Source organism: Aegilops tauschii, chromosome 4 (genome assembly GCF_002575655.3).
Source record: "Aegilops tauschii subsp. strangulata cultivar AL8/78 chromosome 4, Aet v6.0, whole genome shotgun sequence".
In the NCBI taxonomy this organism is placed as follows: Eukaryota; Viridiplantae; Streptophyta; class Magnoliopsida; order Poales; family Poaceae; genus Aegilops; species Aegilops tauschii.
This window is the reverse complement of record NC_053038.3, coordinates 220,231,197-220,245,397: the sequence shown is the minus strand read 5'-3', so window position 1 is coordinate 220,245,397 and position 14,201 is coordinate 220,231,197.

Here is a 14,201-nt window from a genome sequence, read left to right as displayed (position 1 = left end):
CTCGCATAGGAAGGCACGCCCGGCGCCTTCCTCGGGCGAGGCCCAGGGGCTCTCTTCTGGAGGGCCTCAGACCTAGCCAACATCACGAGGGAGGTGCACGGGCACCACGTGGAGGCGTGCTTTGCGACATGTTTCCCTCAGGAGGGCACCGGGCAAGGAGCGGCCGACGCTTAGGAGTTCATCGTCATGGCCACCTAGGAGCTTCAAGAAGCAAGGACCATACGCGACGACTGCCGCCCACCTGGTGCAGCTCCCCATCCTGGCGAGGATGGCGGGCTGCGCGTCTACATCGACATCCCAGGGCTCAACAGGGCCGCATCACAGGAGCGCTTCTGGCCTTCGCGCATTGGGCGGTGCGAGGCTCCACCTCACAGCTATGTCCACATGCCGTTTGGCCTACTGAGCATGGCAGCCGCCTTCCTGCGTAACCTACGGAGCACCCTGGCAGCTTAGGAGGCCAGGCATCACGAAGTCTTGGCAGAGATGGAAACGGCCCTCAAGGAACCACCTGAGCCCCAGAGCCTCCCAAGGCTCAGGGTCTTGGCGGCTCATGAGGAGCGGCCTCTTCAGCGCGCACCTTCAGCTACCCCAACACTCCTTCGACAACGGAATCATGTGACATTTTCCAAGTTTACTTAGCTGGGAGCGCCCCTCGGGCTACATCATTCCCAGGTCGCGTGGGCCTGTCCCTGCGACATGTATCCTTTCGCATTTCTGGCTTACTCTACTGGGGGCGCCCCTCGAACTGCATCATCCCCAGGCCGCTCGGGTCCGTCCCAGTGGCATGTATCATTATCGCATCTATCTAAGCTAACTGGTTCCCATGAATGAGCTGTTATAGTCATCACTTGCTTGATTGTCACTCGGCGCGGCCGCCCGCGTCACCAATCGGCCCCTTGCTCATCCCGCAATGGGGGCTACTCATGCTGGCATGACGCTTGTGCTCGGGTCCGGCACTGCAACGCTGACAAATCTGAGCGGTCAAGCTCTGGCTCGCGACATGCCCATGCACGTTGCCTCACCGGGCCCTCAGTGGCTTCACCTCCTTGCGGAATGACCAGTGGCAGACAGGCAAGCGTGGTTGCAATTTGTACCCCTCCTCATGCTAACCTACAGGAACCTCCTGAGGGCAACAGCAGGCGGCACCGTGGGCTCCTTCTTTTCCCATGCAATTCGCTTGCACGTTGAAACGGGGGCTCCTGATCATCGTGACTCAGGAGATCTTACTGGCTCTCTAGCCCTCACCCCCTGGCCTTGACCACGGCATTGCGACCTGACATACCAGCGGCGGCTGAGCTCGCTCGAGGGCCGGGACCCAAGGACGTAGAGCACAAGGAAGAGCGTGGGAAAGAGGGGGAGACTCGCACGAGCCTAACCTGGCTACACTACGGTCATCGATACACAAGGAGTCAGGCGCTGCACGAGGAACCAACTCTAGACCGCTAAGATAAGTTTCGCACCCGAGTCAGCCGAGCGCTGCGGCATAGGATTCCCATCTCTTGCAGCCCTGTTACCGCAACATCGCCTCCCTTTCCTACCTTTAGGTAGATGTTTGCACGCTAAAGGGGACCTCTTGAGCATCGCGCCTCAGGAGCTCTTACTGGACCTCAGGCCGCTCACCTCCTGTCCTTGACCACGGCATCGCAACTTGGCATACCAGCGCGGCTGCAGCCTGCCTGGGGACCGGGACCTGTCGGCGTAGAGCACAAAGCTACCACGAAGTTGGAAAGCGGAGACCGAGCCGAAGCATGACATGCATTCATAAATCTTCATAATAAGGATGATATCAACAAAAGGCATTACAAACCCTTTACACGCCCCGCACGGGGTCCGTCTCGATTCCTCGCAGGGAAAAAAAGAAGGAGGTTTCAGGGAGCCCTATCTACACACGCCACGGCGCCGACGCCATCATCAACAGTGGGCCACGGGAGGCCGGCGCCAACCCCATCCAGATAAGCAATTGCGGCGGCCGGACGCTGCGGCCGCGCTCCAGGCATGGCGCGAGCTCGAGGGCACGTAGCTGTCGTCGCTCGTCTCCAGAGTCTCTTAGGGCTCGGGAGAGTCACTGGACTCCCAAGAGCCACCGCTGCTACTGGAGGAACTGCTGGCCAGGCCGGCGGCAGGCCTGGCTCCTGCCGCAGCGCTGTCCCGACGACCCCCTCTAGGGCAGCACTCCAAGCAGCGGCCTTCCTCGTCGAAGACCTTGAAGAACATCGTGGAGGCGCCATCGTACTCGAAGTGGATGGCGAGGGCGCCCTCCGTACGGCAAACTCGGGCGACCTCACCCCGGCTGCGAGTCATGAACATATTCCCCGGGGAGACAACCTCAACCTCCGCCCCTGTCGCTGGAGCATCGCACTCGGCGTGCTACAGCCAAAGCTCGAGGGGACCCCTCGGCGGCATCTTGGCGGAGAAGAACTGCGGGAAGCAAATCCAAGTGCGCGGAGGCATCGCCGCCCACACCAAGAGTTTGTGCGAGGAGCCCTCGGCGTGGGTTCCTGGGCGATGGCGTGCGCCCCCACGGCACGGCGATCACGACTGCGACGTGGACGGCGCTGGTTGTCGCCTCTGCCTCCGGAGCCCTCGGCCCGGGCATACAAGGGCAGCGGATACCTGGGGGAGGCCGCTCACACCAAGGCCTCGACTCCTCCGGCCTCCTGACTACATCGCGGCGGCGGGCCAGCCTCTTCTTCGGCAGAAGCGGCCCCGGCTCATCGCAGGGGGCTTTTCCCTATTCTTCGGCCAAGAATCTCTGAATCGGCGCCATGGCAGTCGCTGCAAGCGATGAAGCAAGGAAGGAGAAGCGAGTGGAGTAGGAAGGGATGGGCGACGGCCCCCCCTCCTCCTTTATTGCAGGAGAAGGCCAACCGGCGACCCCCACGATCACAGGTAATGATGGTTTTCTCTAGATGCATGAGGGTCTCGTCAAGTCGGACAGTTGCCGAGGCAGCATGGGGAAGCGGAGATGCCCACATCCGATCAATCGCCACGCGTCAACCGAGGCCGCAGGCTGTGTTGGGGCCCGCGGCGCTCCGAACTTGCCCCTTGGCTTCACCTCGAAGCCAAGTCCGAGCGCGCCTTGGGCCTGGGGGCTACTGTCGGCGTCCTGGGAAGGGGGGTCCCCAGACTTGCCTGCTGCGGCCCATTGCGTTGCTCCAGCAGCGGCCCTGTACGACCCACCTTCATCAGCAAACGCTCAAGACCCACGCGAGGTGCCAAGCCTTGCAAGGCGAACGACGCAAGACCTCCTCGGGGGCAGCCTCGCTAGGCTGGCTCGCGAGGGGCAGAGAGATCAAGGCGAGGGGCACCTCGCGAGGTCCCTGTGACGCAAGCCATGACGACCAAGGCCAGGCGGGCGCCAGCACGCACAGTGTACTCGTTTCCTCTTTGGTGCTAAAGAGGCAAGCGCAGGCGAGAAGTCCCGAGGCATCAGGCAAAGGTTTCCATATCAGTGCAACGAGATCAAAACCAGCAGGACGGCAGGACGGAGGTCACCATGGAGCCCAGGACGGCGTCACCACCAGATCCTTTTACAGGCGAAGGCCACCTTTAGTCAGGATAACTTGTACTAGTTATCTCCCTTCAAATTTGGCCGTTTTTGGATCCCTTCCGGCCTACATTTGGGAAGAGGACAAGGGCCTCTATAAAGAGGACTAGCCACCCCAGTAGGAGGGGACGGATCTTGGACCATTCAGATCATCCTCAACCCCACAAGCTCACCAAGCTCAAGAACACCTCTCCTCAGGAGGCTGTTCTTCCCTTGTACTTGTTCATCCTCAGCCCAAGAGGCAATCCACCACACCACACTGGAGTAGGGTATTACACAACATCGGTGGCCCGAACCAGTATAAACCCTGTGTCTTGTTCTGCGAGTCGATGTGCTGAACCTTGGGATCGTGGGGAGTGGGTGAGCTAGGGAAGAGAGAGATCTTCGTGCGCACCCCAGTGTTCGAACCTCGAGGGTTTTGCCGGAACCCAAAATCCGACATATTCCATGTGCTGACCCGTTTCGGGCTGCAACGTATTATGTTGCAGACTTTTCAGACGAAGAGTAAGGTGCGCTATGTCGTTGTCGTGCACTCAGCTATGCCGTTGGAGTTGATGGACTCATTTACCTTTGAAGCTTATGTTGTTATATTATTTTGTTGGCCTTAAGCCATATTATTGTAATAAGTGTGTGATTGAACTCTGTTATAAATCCTTCAAGTACTGTGTGTGTCAGCATTACCGATCCAGGGTTGACACTTATGCACAGAGATTTGACCGTTTGAGGTCGGATTGCTACACAATGGTCCCCTTCTTCAGGTGAAGACATCTGAGCGGATGACAAACAAATCGTTTGATGCGATGTTGGCTACTTTCCGCAAATCTTACCCAGATGCGTCTGAGCTGCCACACACCTACAGTAAAATGAAGAATTTCCTTCCTGCAGTTGGAATTAGATATGATATGATCCATGTTTGTAAGAATAACTGTGTTCCGTTCCGGAAGGATTATGCCAACTTAAGTGAATGCCCAAAATGCAAATCATCAAGATGGAAAGATGGCGATGCTGTGAAGAGGATTCCTCATAATGTTCCGAGACATTTTCCAATTATAGCAAGATTGCAGAGGTTGTTTCATGATGCTAAAAAAGAGAGGATGTACTGTGTCATTCTAAGAACCAGGAGTATAGAGATCAGAATGTAATGAGCCATCCATGTCATGGTAGTGACTTGATAAGCTTCAATCAGAAACACAAAAAGTTTGCTGTTGAGTCGAGAAACATTAGACTTGGCTTAGATACAGATGGATTCAACCCGTTTGGCCACCAGAGCGCCACATATAGCATGTGGCCAGTGCTTGTTATCCCTTACAACATGCAACCAAATGTCTGCACCAAAGAATCAAACTACATGACGGTCTTCCTCTTTCCAGGTCCAAAAAGTCCTCGAAAGGATTTTCATTTGTTCATGGAGCCTCTTGTGGAGGAACTTCAAAAGCTATGGACGGGTGTTCTCACTCAAGACCTATATAGCAGCCCACCAGCTGATTTCTTTCTCCATGCTATTATAATTTGTTGCATCCATGATTATCCAGCTTTGGGTTACGTTGCATGTGTTTGCTATGACAAGAATCCGCAGTCATACGCAATACTTAGCAAAATCTGTTACATTGGACTTCGCCATTTCGTTGCCAAGGACAAGCCATGTTCTACAAAATAACGAAGACATGTGTTCACTTCAAAGCATGAAAACCGTGATGCGCCAAAGAGGCTCACCGGCGATGAGTTGCAAGAGGAATTAGAGAAGGCCAGGTATATTACACCCGGAAACCATCCTGATAATGGTAGCGGGAAAAGGAAGCGTGGCAGGGCAGAAGAGAGATTATTGTTTACTCGTAGGTCCACTTTGTGGGACATGGAGTATTGAAAAGATTTGGATCTGCGGCATAATCTTGATGTGATGAACATCGAGAAAAAATATATGTGACAGCATTATCGGCACACTTCTTAATATTGAAGGCAAGACGAAAGATACCTTAAAATATAGGATTGGTTTGACACACCTTGGTATCAGAACCGATTTGTAGGTGAAGGCTGATGGTCCATCACGGGATATGGCACAACCTGTGTATGTCTTGGACAAGGTAAATAGAAAAGAATTCTGCAAGGTCATGTCACCTGTGAGATTCCCACATAGATTTGCTTCCAACCCTGAAAGGAGAGTCAGTGCAGATGGAAACAAGGTACAAGGGTTGAAAACTCATGACTGCCATGTCCTACTTCAAAGGGTTTTACCTGTTATCCTTAGAGGATTGGGTCGCCCTGACTTATACAGAGAAGTTGTAGAGTTGGGACAATTCTTCAGGGAACTCTGCAATAGAAATATCACGATAGATGCTTTGGAGCATCTTAGAGACAAGGTACGAACTATCCTATGTGACCTTGAGAAGTTATATCCTCCGCCTTCTTTGATGTGATGGTGCATTTCGCTCATCTACATGATGAGGCACTACTTAGAGGTCCAGTACAATATGGCTGGATGTACCCTATTGAAAGGCGGCTAGGCACTTTCAAGGGCTATGCTAGGAATAGAGCTAGACCTAAGGGTTCCATTGCAGAGGCCTACATTGCTGCAGAAGCGTTGACATTCTGCTCAAAATACATTGAAAAAGCTGATCAGCTTAGCAAAAAGGTGGGTGAAGACAATCCCGAGCTCAATGTTTTAGATTGTTCTGTTTGAGTTACAAGGAAGAGTCGACAAGATGACAAACATAAAGATTTGGACAAAATGCTTTGGTTTGTGTTGAATAACTGTCCTGAGATTCTACCTTATATTGTGTAAGTGCTAAATATTGCAGCATAAACATCGTAATCTACTAAACTTGCAGCACATTCTTATATATTTAGATGCTTGACATGATCACTATGTTGTGCAGCATCCACAAAAAGGAGTTACTGGCGCAAAATCAAAGAAACATTGACAAACTAGTTATGGTAGGATTTGCGAAATGGTTCAAGATTCGTGTAAGCTTTTGAATCGAACTGTCAGTTTTTTTAATATATTGAGTACATAAGATGGTCAGCTTGTCTATTTTCTAACCATAGGTTCAGAAGATGCGGGAGGATGGGCAGGCGGTTAAGGATTCCCTTTACGCACTAGCAATGGGTCCTGATACTCGGGTAAGACATTATGAATCTTGCGTTGTTGGAGATGTGCACTACAACACCCTTGCATGCGATAGAGGCAAGAAGACACAAAACAGTGTCGTCATGAGCACGGATACGTACGGCGATGACACAACTGAAATGTATGCTAACATAACAGACATTGTTCGGTTGCAGCATATCTCCAGTTTCGAGGTTCATCGATGTGTGGTTCTGTTCTGCCGTCGTTGGTACAACCTGTTTTCCAGGATAGCAAAACCGAAAGCTGGTGATTATTTCAAATCCATCAATGTCAAGGCAAATAGGTTGACGCTGCTGCTGCGGATGGTGATTATATTGCTTTTGTCATATTTTCCTGTGAGAAGATGACTTTTTATCTACTATGTGAAATTGTGTTTGTTGTGACAACTAAAACCTGATTAAGTTGTTGTTTAGTATTTTGCTGTGAGAACATCACTTATTATGTATGTTGATTTGTGTTTGGTGATTGTATGACGACTAAAACATGATGACATTGCTGTTTAGTTATACTCATATTTGGCTGTGAAACTTGTATTTGATGACATAGTTTGTTCTTGGACTGCAATTTGCTCTACGTCTTCGAATGGGAACGAAGCTGACCCAACAAGGCCTCTGCTAATTTATTTAGTTATTATTAAAAGGGCCTCTGCTATTTATTTATTTACTAGCAAATATGCCCGTGCGTTGCAATGGAAAATATTGATGTTTCCGTGCACGCGTAATGTCTCGTAGCACCGCATTCACTACGAAGAACATGCAATGCATCATCCTTTTACAAAATGAACATAAAAAATAGGATATAATTTATCCGCGTCCATATTTTCTTTGCGGACATTATCTCTCACTAACACCATTTAAGTATAATCCTTCCTTTAATTTTTTAACAGCATAATCTTTCCTTTAATTACCATGACGTCCTCACCCGTTTTAGCCGGGAATCAAATCCTTCCTTTTAATTATCCTACCTTTTTACCTCAAATCCTTCCTTTAATTAGACTCATCTATTTGAATATTCTATTTGTTTAGCCCACAATCGTTCTTTTAATTATTCCACCAGTTTACCCACAATCCTTTCTTTAATTAGACACATCCATTTAAATATCCTATTTAAGCCTCGTTCAATTCCCACAATGTTGATTTATGTTGAGTCAATTATTTCCCGCGGTCTCTATGAAAGCCCATAGAAGGCCCATCACCGTACAAGTACCTCGCCCAGACGGCTTACCGTGTGTACGAGCGGACCGTACGAAACTTTAGCATGCGCTCGTACCAAACGAAAATCAATGAAAAGGACTAAACCAAACCAAACCAAAGCAAGAATACCTATTCGCTTTAATAGTAGGTATAGATGAGCAAAAGGGGATACCTCCCGATTTCTGTTAATAGAAATCATTAGATGTTCACAACACTACACCCAGCCTGCTAAACATGTTTCATTCATTACTAGTATTAGAAAAGTGCTCATGTCATAGCCACTGAATACGTCATGAGTGCTACATACTCTGTACTAAAGAGACAATCATCCTAAAAAGCACAACGACTTTTCCCATTATGTTCACAAGCTCTTTCATCTCCTCATTGTTGTCAAGGCCGTTCAGCAGCTGTTGCTTGGCCATGATCCGAGGAACTGCATCTTTAACCTTCTGCTCTGCATCTTCCTCTTCTGTCGTATCTTCAGTTACTTTTCCAACACCCCAACCTGCCGGTATTGGGATTGCTCGGCAAACCAAATAATCGGCATAGCTCCATTCCCCCACATCAACAACTTACCAAAAATACTAATCACACAAATCTCCCCTTTTCTGCATGAATCAAGCTGGAAGATCATCAACCAAACTATTAAAAAAATCAGCAACTAAAAGCAGGCGAACAACACTTAAACATATTATTACCCGATGATTCGGGCATTTGTAGAAGACTCGGACAGGGTTGAGGATTGTGGTTGAGACGCGACGGATTACTCTGCGTGATTTGCAGCAGTGGCACCACACCGACAGCAGCGGGTTGTGATGAGAAACCGGCTGCAGTGCGTGTGCTGGCGGGGTGTGATGAGACCCACAGACGATGGTACGAGTGGTGACTTGGCGCATATCTGGTTCTTGCCTCCTGAAGAGCAGGTGGACGAGCCGCCAGTGGACATGGTTGCTTCGGCCAAAGCTTCTGATGATAGGAAAAGCAAGTAGAGAAGAGGAGAAGCGAATGTTGGATATGTCATTTTCATTACTTGCAGAGTAGCATAGCACTATATATAGTCATAGTCTAGGTTTGGATTCACACTAGCTATAGGAGCACATCTCTCTTTTTTTCTAAAACTCAGCAACGTCTCTTTACTGGTACACTAGCTTGTTCTGTACACCTTCTCAAGTCTTTGATTTTTTTAGAGGAAGGAAGAAGGAGAAAATTGAGGGTTCCTAGGACTCGAACCCAAAACCTCTCGGTTGAAAACCAAGGGTGCTAGTCACTTATGTGGTGAATGTTCCGTGCGAGGAGTACGGCAAACAAACACATTTTCCTGCCAGTTTTAGTTGTGACGCAAGATCAAACGGTCGCTGTTTCGGGAATGTTATCTGGCGAGTGAGCCCAGTTTTTCTTTTCTTCCTATAAAAAAGTATGCTACGTGGTGTCGGCTTAGTCAACAAAAAATTGTGCCAACCTTGACCGTTAGATTGACATTCAATGTCTGTCATGTTTCTTCAGTCTCTTCTTCCTCCAGCCGCCAAAGCCAAACTAGCACCGGCGGGACCGCCTGCTCCCGCCTCCCACGGCTGGTTATGCTGCCAAGTAATGCATTGCGGCCACATCGCACCCTAAAACTCTGCGCATCTTATCCAGCTCCTGTTCGTTCCCGTCCGAGGCCTCACCATCGTCCTCCGCCTTGGTTCGCTCGCCGCGTGTGATAGCCTGCCTTATCAGGGATGATATACTACTCATATCAATAAGGAATTCCTTCTTTTCCGGGAGCCCATTCGGACAGACCTCCAAAGTTAAGCGTGCTTAGCTTGGAGTGGTTTCAGGATGGGTGACCGACCAGGAAGTTGCTCCCAGGTGCGCACGAGTGAGGACAAAGTGCGCAGAAAAGACTAGTATTGATCTGTGAGGCCAGTCTAGACCCTGCCAGGAGTAACGACAACCGGCGGGTGTGTCCGGGGCATTACAAGTTGGTAATCAGAGCCATCCCGACTTAGGAGCCCCTGCTTGATCGAACCACTGACATTGTTGAGTCTAGAAGTAAAACCATTTTGAGTCTTAGGTATATATATATCGGAGAGTAGGATTCTTTTTACTCCTTATCTCCTTCGTCGCTCTGGTGAGGACTCTTGACGTAGATGTTTTGACTTCACTCTCCTCTTTTTCACTCAAAATTTTTTTAGGATCACGTGGGTATCTTGGGATCGTTCCGATATTATTGTGACGAGAACATTGTTCTTGCTGCTTCCTGACATTTAGGGGTTGTGGTAGTCTCCCTAGTAGTTGAGCTCCAAGGTGTTGTCGTCACAGTTGTATCGTTGCAGTTCTAGTATATCAGAGGTCGCCGACATCGAAAACTTTTCTATGTGTGTTGGTGGTGAGATAACCTCGATGCCACCCAGTACTGGGAAGGGAGTTCGGGAGTATTGCCACAGCTAGTATAGCGGATGCTTTTCGAAGGTCTGAGGTACATGATTTCCGGAACAACCAGCATTCAATCTGTTCCTCGGGGCGTTATCTCAGACCTTCTATACTAGCAACACTCAATCTGTTCCTTGCAAATCAGACAAAGACGTTCAGCACCTGTGTTGAGGCCATGGATGTTGATGATTGGCTCGTGGACATCAACCAGCATTTTGAATGCAGCAATGTCAGGCCTGAGGACTATGTCAAATTCGCTTCTTTCCAGCTCAAGGACCAAGCAGCAGACTGGTATCAGCAGTACAAAGACTCTAGAGGGGGTCGAGTGATTACCTAGACTGACTTCTGCCGGGACTTTCAAGCTCATCACATTCCAACAAGTGTTGTCGAGAACATGCGTGAGCAATTCCGCAATCTGATGCAAGGAAGCATGTTTGTGTGTCAATCTAACATCCAATTTCAGAATCTTGCTCGCTATGCAAGGCAAGACGTTCCAGATGAAAAGAGCATGATCTACTACTTCAGGGGTGGCCTTAGAGAGGACCTTTAGTTATCTCTCGTTCTTGTTGAGCCTACTCAGTTCAATCAATTCTATAACATGGCTCTCAACCAAGAGGCAGCCCAACTCAAGTGTGAAGCTTCCAAGAAAAGGCTCAAGGATGCAGTCCACTCGTCTTCTTCCTCTCAAGTGGTCTCAAAGCAACAGAAGTTTTGGCTTCATCCACCTCCTCCGTTTCGTCCGCCTTATCAGCAGAAGCACTCAGGTGGTCGTGGATCTTCCCACCCACCCAACCCAAGCTAGCAGAACAAGTCTAGGTCACAGGCTCCAAGGATAGGCGGTCCTCCTCCATCTCGCCCAGCTTCAGAGGTCACTTGTTACAAATGCGGTCTGAAAGGTCACTACTCTAACGAGTGCTTCAACCAGAGGCGCCTTCCGCCACCTCCTCCGGTCAGGTCAGCAAGCAATGCAGTTGTCAAGCACAATCCCAAGTATGCAAAGGTGAACATGATGAATGCACCTCAAGCAGAGGATTCTTCAGAAGTGATCATGGGTAACCTTTCAGTTAACTCTATTCATGCTAGAGTGTTGTTCGATACTGGTGCATCGCATTGTTTCATGTCAGCGCCGTTCTTTACCAAGCATGAATTCACTTCTTCACATTTGGGTAGACCCATGGATGTTATTTCTCCGGCTAAACGATTGAGCTCTAGTTTGATAGCTCCTGATGTGGCCATCAAGATGGGTAACTCCTCATTTTCGGCTTCCGCAATTGTTCTCGGCAATTCCGATATTGATCTCATTATTGGCATGGATTGGCTTTATAAGCACAAGGCTTCTCTCGATTGTGTTGCAAAGGAGATTAAATTGACTCATCCTTCTGAAGATGTGATTATCTTTGCGGCTCATGATGACACCATTCGGTTGTTCTCTCTCAATGAGAAAGGCGAGATCAACGCTATTTCTCAGATTCCAGTTGTTTGTGGGTATCAAGATGTCTTTCCAGAAGAGCTTCCGGTTATGCCTCCTCACCGGCCAATTGAGTTTGTTATTCACCTTGAGCCCGGTATAGAACCCGTTTGCAAGCGCCCATTGATACGTCTCCAACGTATCTATAATTTTTGATTGTTCCATGCTATTATATATTCTGTTTTGGATGTTTAATGGGCTTATTTATACACTTTTATATTATTTTTGGGACTAACCTATTAACCGGAGGCCCAGCCCAAATTGTTGTTTTTTGCCTATTTCAGTGTTCCAAAGGAAAGGAATATGAAACGGAGTCCAAAAGGAATGAAACCTTCAGGAACATGATTTTCAGAAAAAACGTGATCCAGAGGACTTGGAGTGGACGTGAAGCAATCAACGAGGAGGCCACGAGGCAGGGGGACGTGCCTACCCCACTGGGCACGCCCTCCACCCTCGTGGGCCCCTCGTAGCTCCACCCACCTACTTCTTCCTCCTATATATACCTACGTACCCCCAAACCATCAGCAGAGGAGCCAAAACCCTATTTCCACCGCCGCAACCTTCTGTACCAACGAGATCCCATCTTGGGGCCTTTTCCGGCGCTCCGCCGGAGGGGGCATTGGTCACGGAGGGCTTCTACATCAACACCATAGCCTCTCCGATGATGTGTGAGTAGTTTACCTCTGACCTTCGGGTCCATAGTTATTAGCTAGATGGCTTCTTCTCTCTCTTTGGATCTCAATATAAAGTTCTCCTCGATTCTCTTGGAGATCTATTTGATGTAACTCTTCTTTTTGCAGTGTGTTTGTCGAGATCTGATGAATTGTGGGTTTATAATCAAGATTATCTATGAACAATATTTGAATCTTCTCTGAATTCTTATATGTATGATTGGTTATCTTTGCAAGTCTCTTCGAATTGTCAATTTGGTTTGGCCTACTAGATTGATCTTTCTTGCAATGGGAGAAGTTCATAGCTTTGGGTTCAATCTTGCGGTGCCCGATCCCAGTGACAGTAGGGGAAACAAAACGTATTGTGTTGTTGCCATCGAGGATAAAAAGATGGGGTTTATATCATATTGCATGAGTTTATCCCTCTACATCATGTCATCTTGCTTAAAGCGTTACTCTGTTCTTATGAACTTAATACTCTAGATGCATGCTGGATAGCGGTCGATGTGTGGTGTAATAGTAGTAGATGTAGGCAGGAGTCGGTCTACTTGTCATGGACATGATTCCTATATACATGATCATACCTAGATATTCTCATAACTATGCTCAATTCTATAAGTTGCTCGAAAGTAATTTGTTTACCCACCGTAATACTTATGTTATCTTGAGAGAAGCCACTAGTGAAACCTATGGCCCCCGGGTCTATTTTCCATCATATTAATCTTCCGTGAACTAGATATTTCTTTTGCCATTTATTTTGCTTTCTTTACTTTTACTCTTTATAACAAAAATACCAAAAATATTATCTTATCATCTCTATCAGATCTCACTCTCGTAAGTGACCGTGAAGGGATTGACAACCCCTTTATCGCGTTGGTTGCGAGGTTCTTATTTGTTTGTGTAGGTGCGTGGGACTTGAGCGTGGTCTCCTACTGGATTGATACCTTGGTCTGCATCACCCTTTCCTCTTCAAGGGAAAACCAACGCAGTGTTCAAGAGGTAGCGAGAAGGATTTCTGGCGCCGTTGCCAGGGAGATTTGCGCCAAGTCAAGTCAAGATTTGATTTCCCGACAACGTGCCATTTCTGCGCCGTTGCCGGGGAGTCTACGCACAAGTCAAGACATACCAAGTACCCATCACAAACTCTTATCCCTCGCATTACATTATTTGCCATTTTCCTCTCCCCCACTTCACCCTTGCCGTTTTCTTCGCCCCTCTTCCGTTCGATCTTGTGTTACCATGTGCCTTCTTTTTGCTTGCATCTTCGCTTGCTAAAATTTTATGGATCCTCATACCCTTGCGAATCTTTGTAAGAGATCCAATTATGATGAACCAATTTCTAGTGATGTGAGTGCACTAGATTATCTTTATGAGGTTTTGCTTGAAATCCGTGAATCTAAAAATTGTGAAGAAGTGTTGAAAGAAGAAATTTATAAAGTAATTCACGATAGCTCCTTGAATAAAAAGCATGATTGCAATGATTCTACTATAAATTCTATTAATGTCAATTGTGCTAATAATATGCAAAACCCTAAGCTTGGGGATGCTAGTTTTGCTATGTCTACTGCTTGTTGCAATGATCATGATTGGGGTGATTCTTCGTATGATCTTGAAAATTTATTGAAGCCCCATGATGAATATGAGATTGATAATAATGTTTGCACTATTATTGAAAGTGGGTTTGGAAGAGTGTCAACTTTAGATCCCACATATTTGGATTTTGATCAATCTTATGAAGTTTTTGATAAAAGTGGGTTTGGAGAGGTCATGACTTTAGCTAATG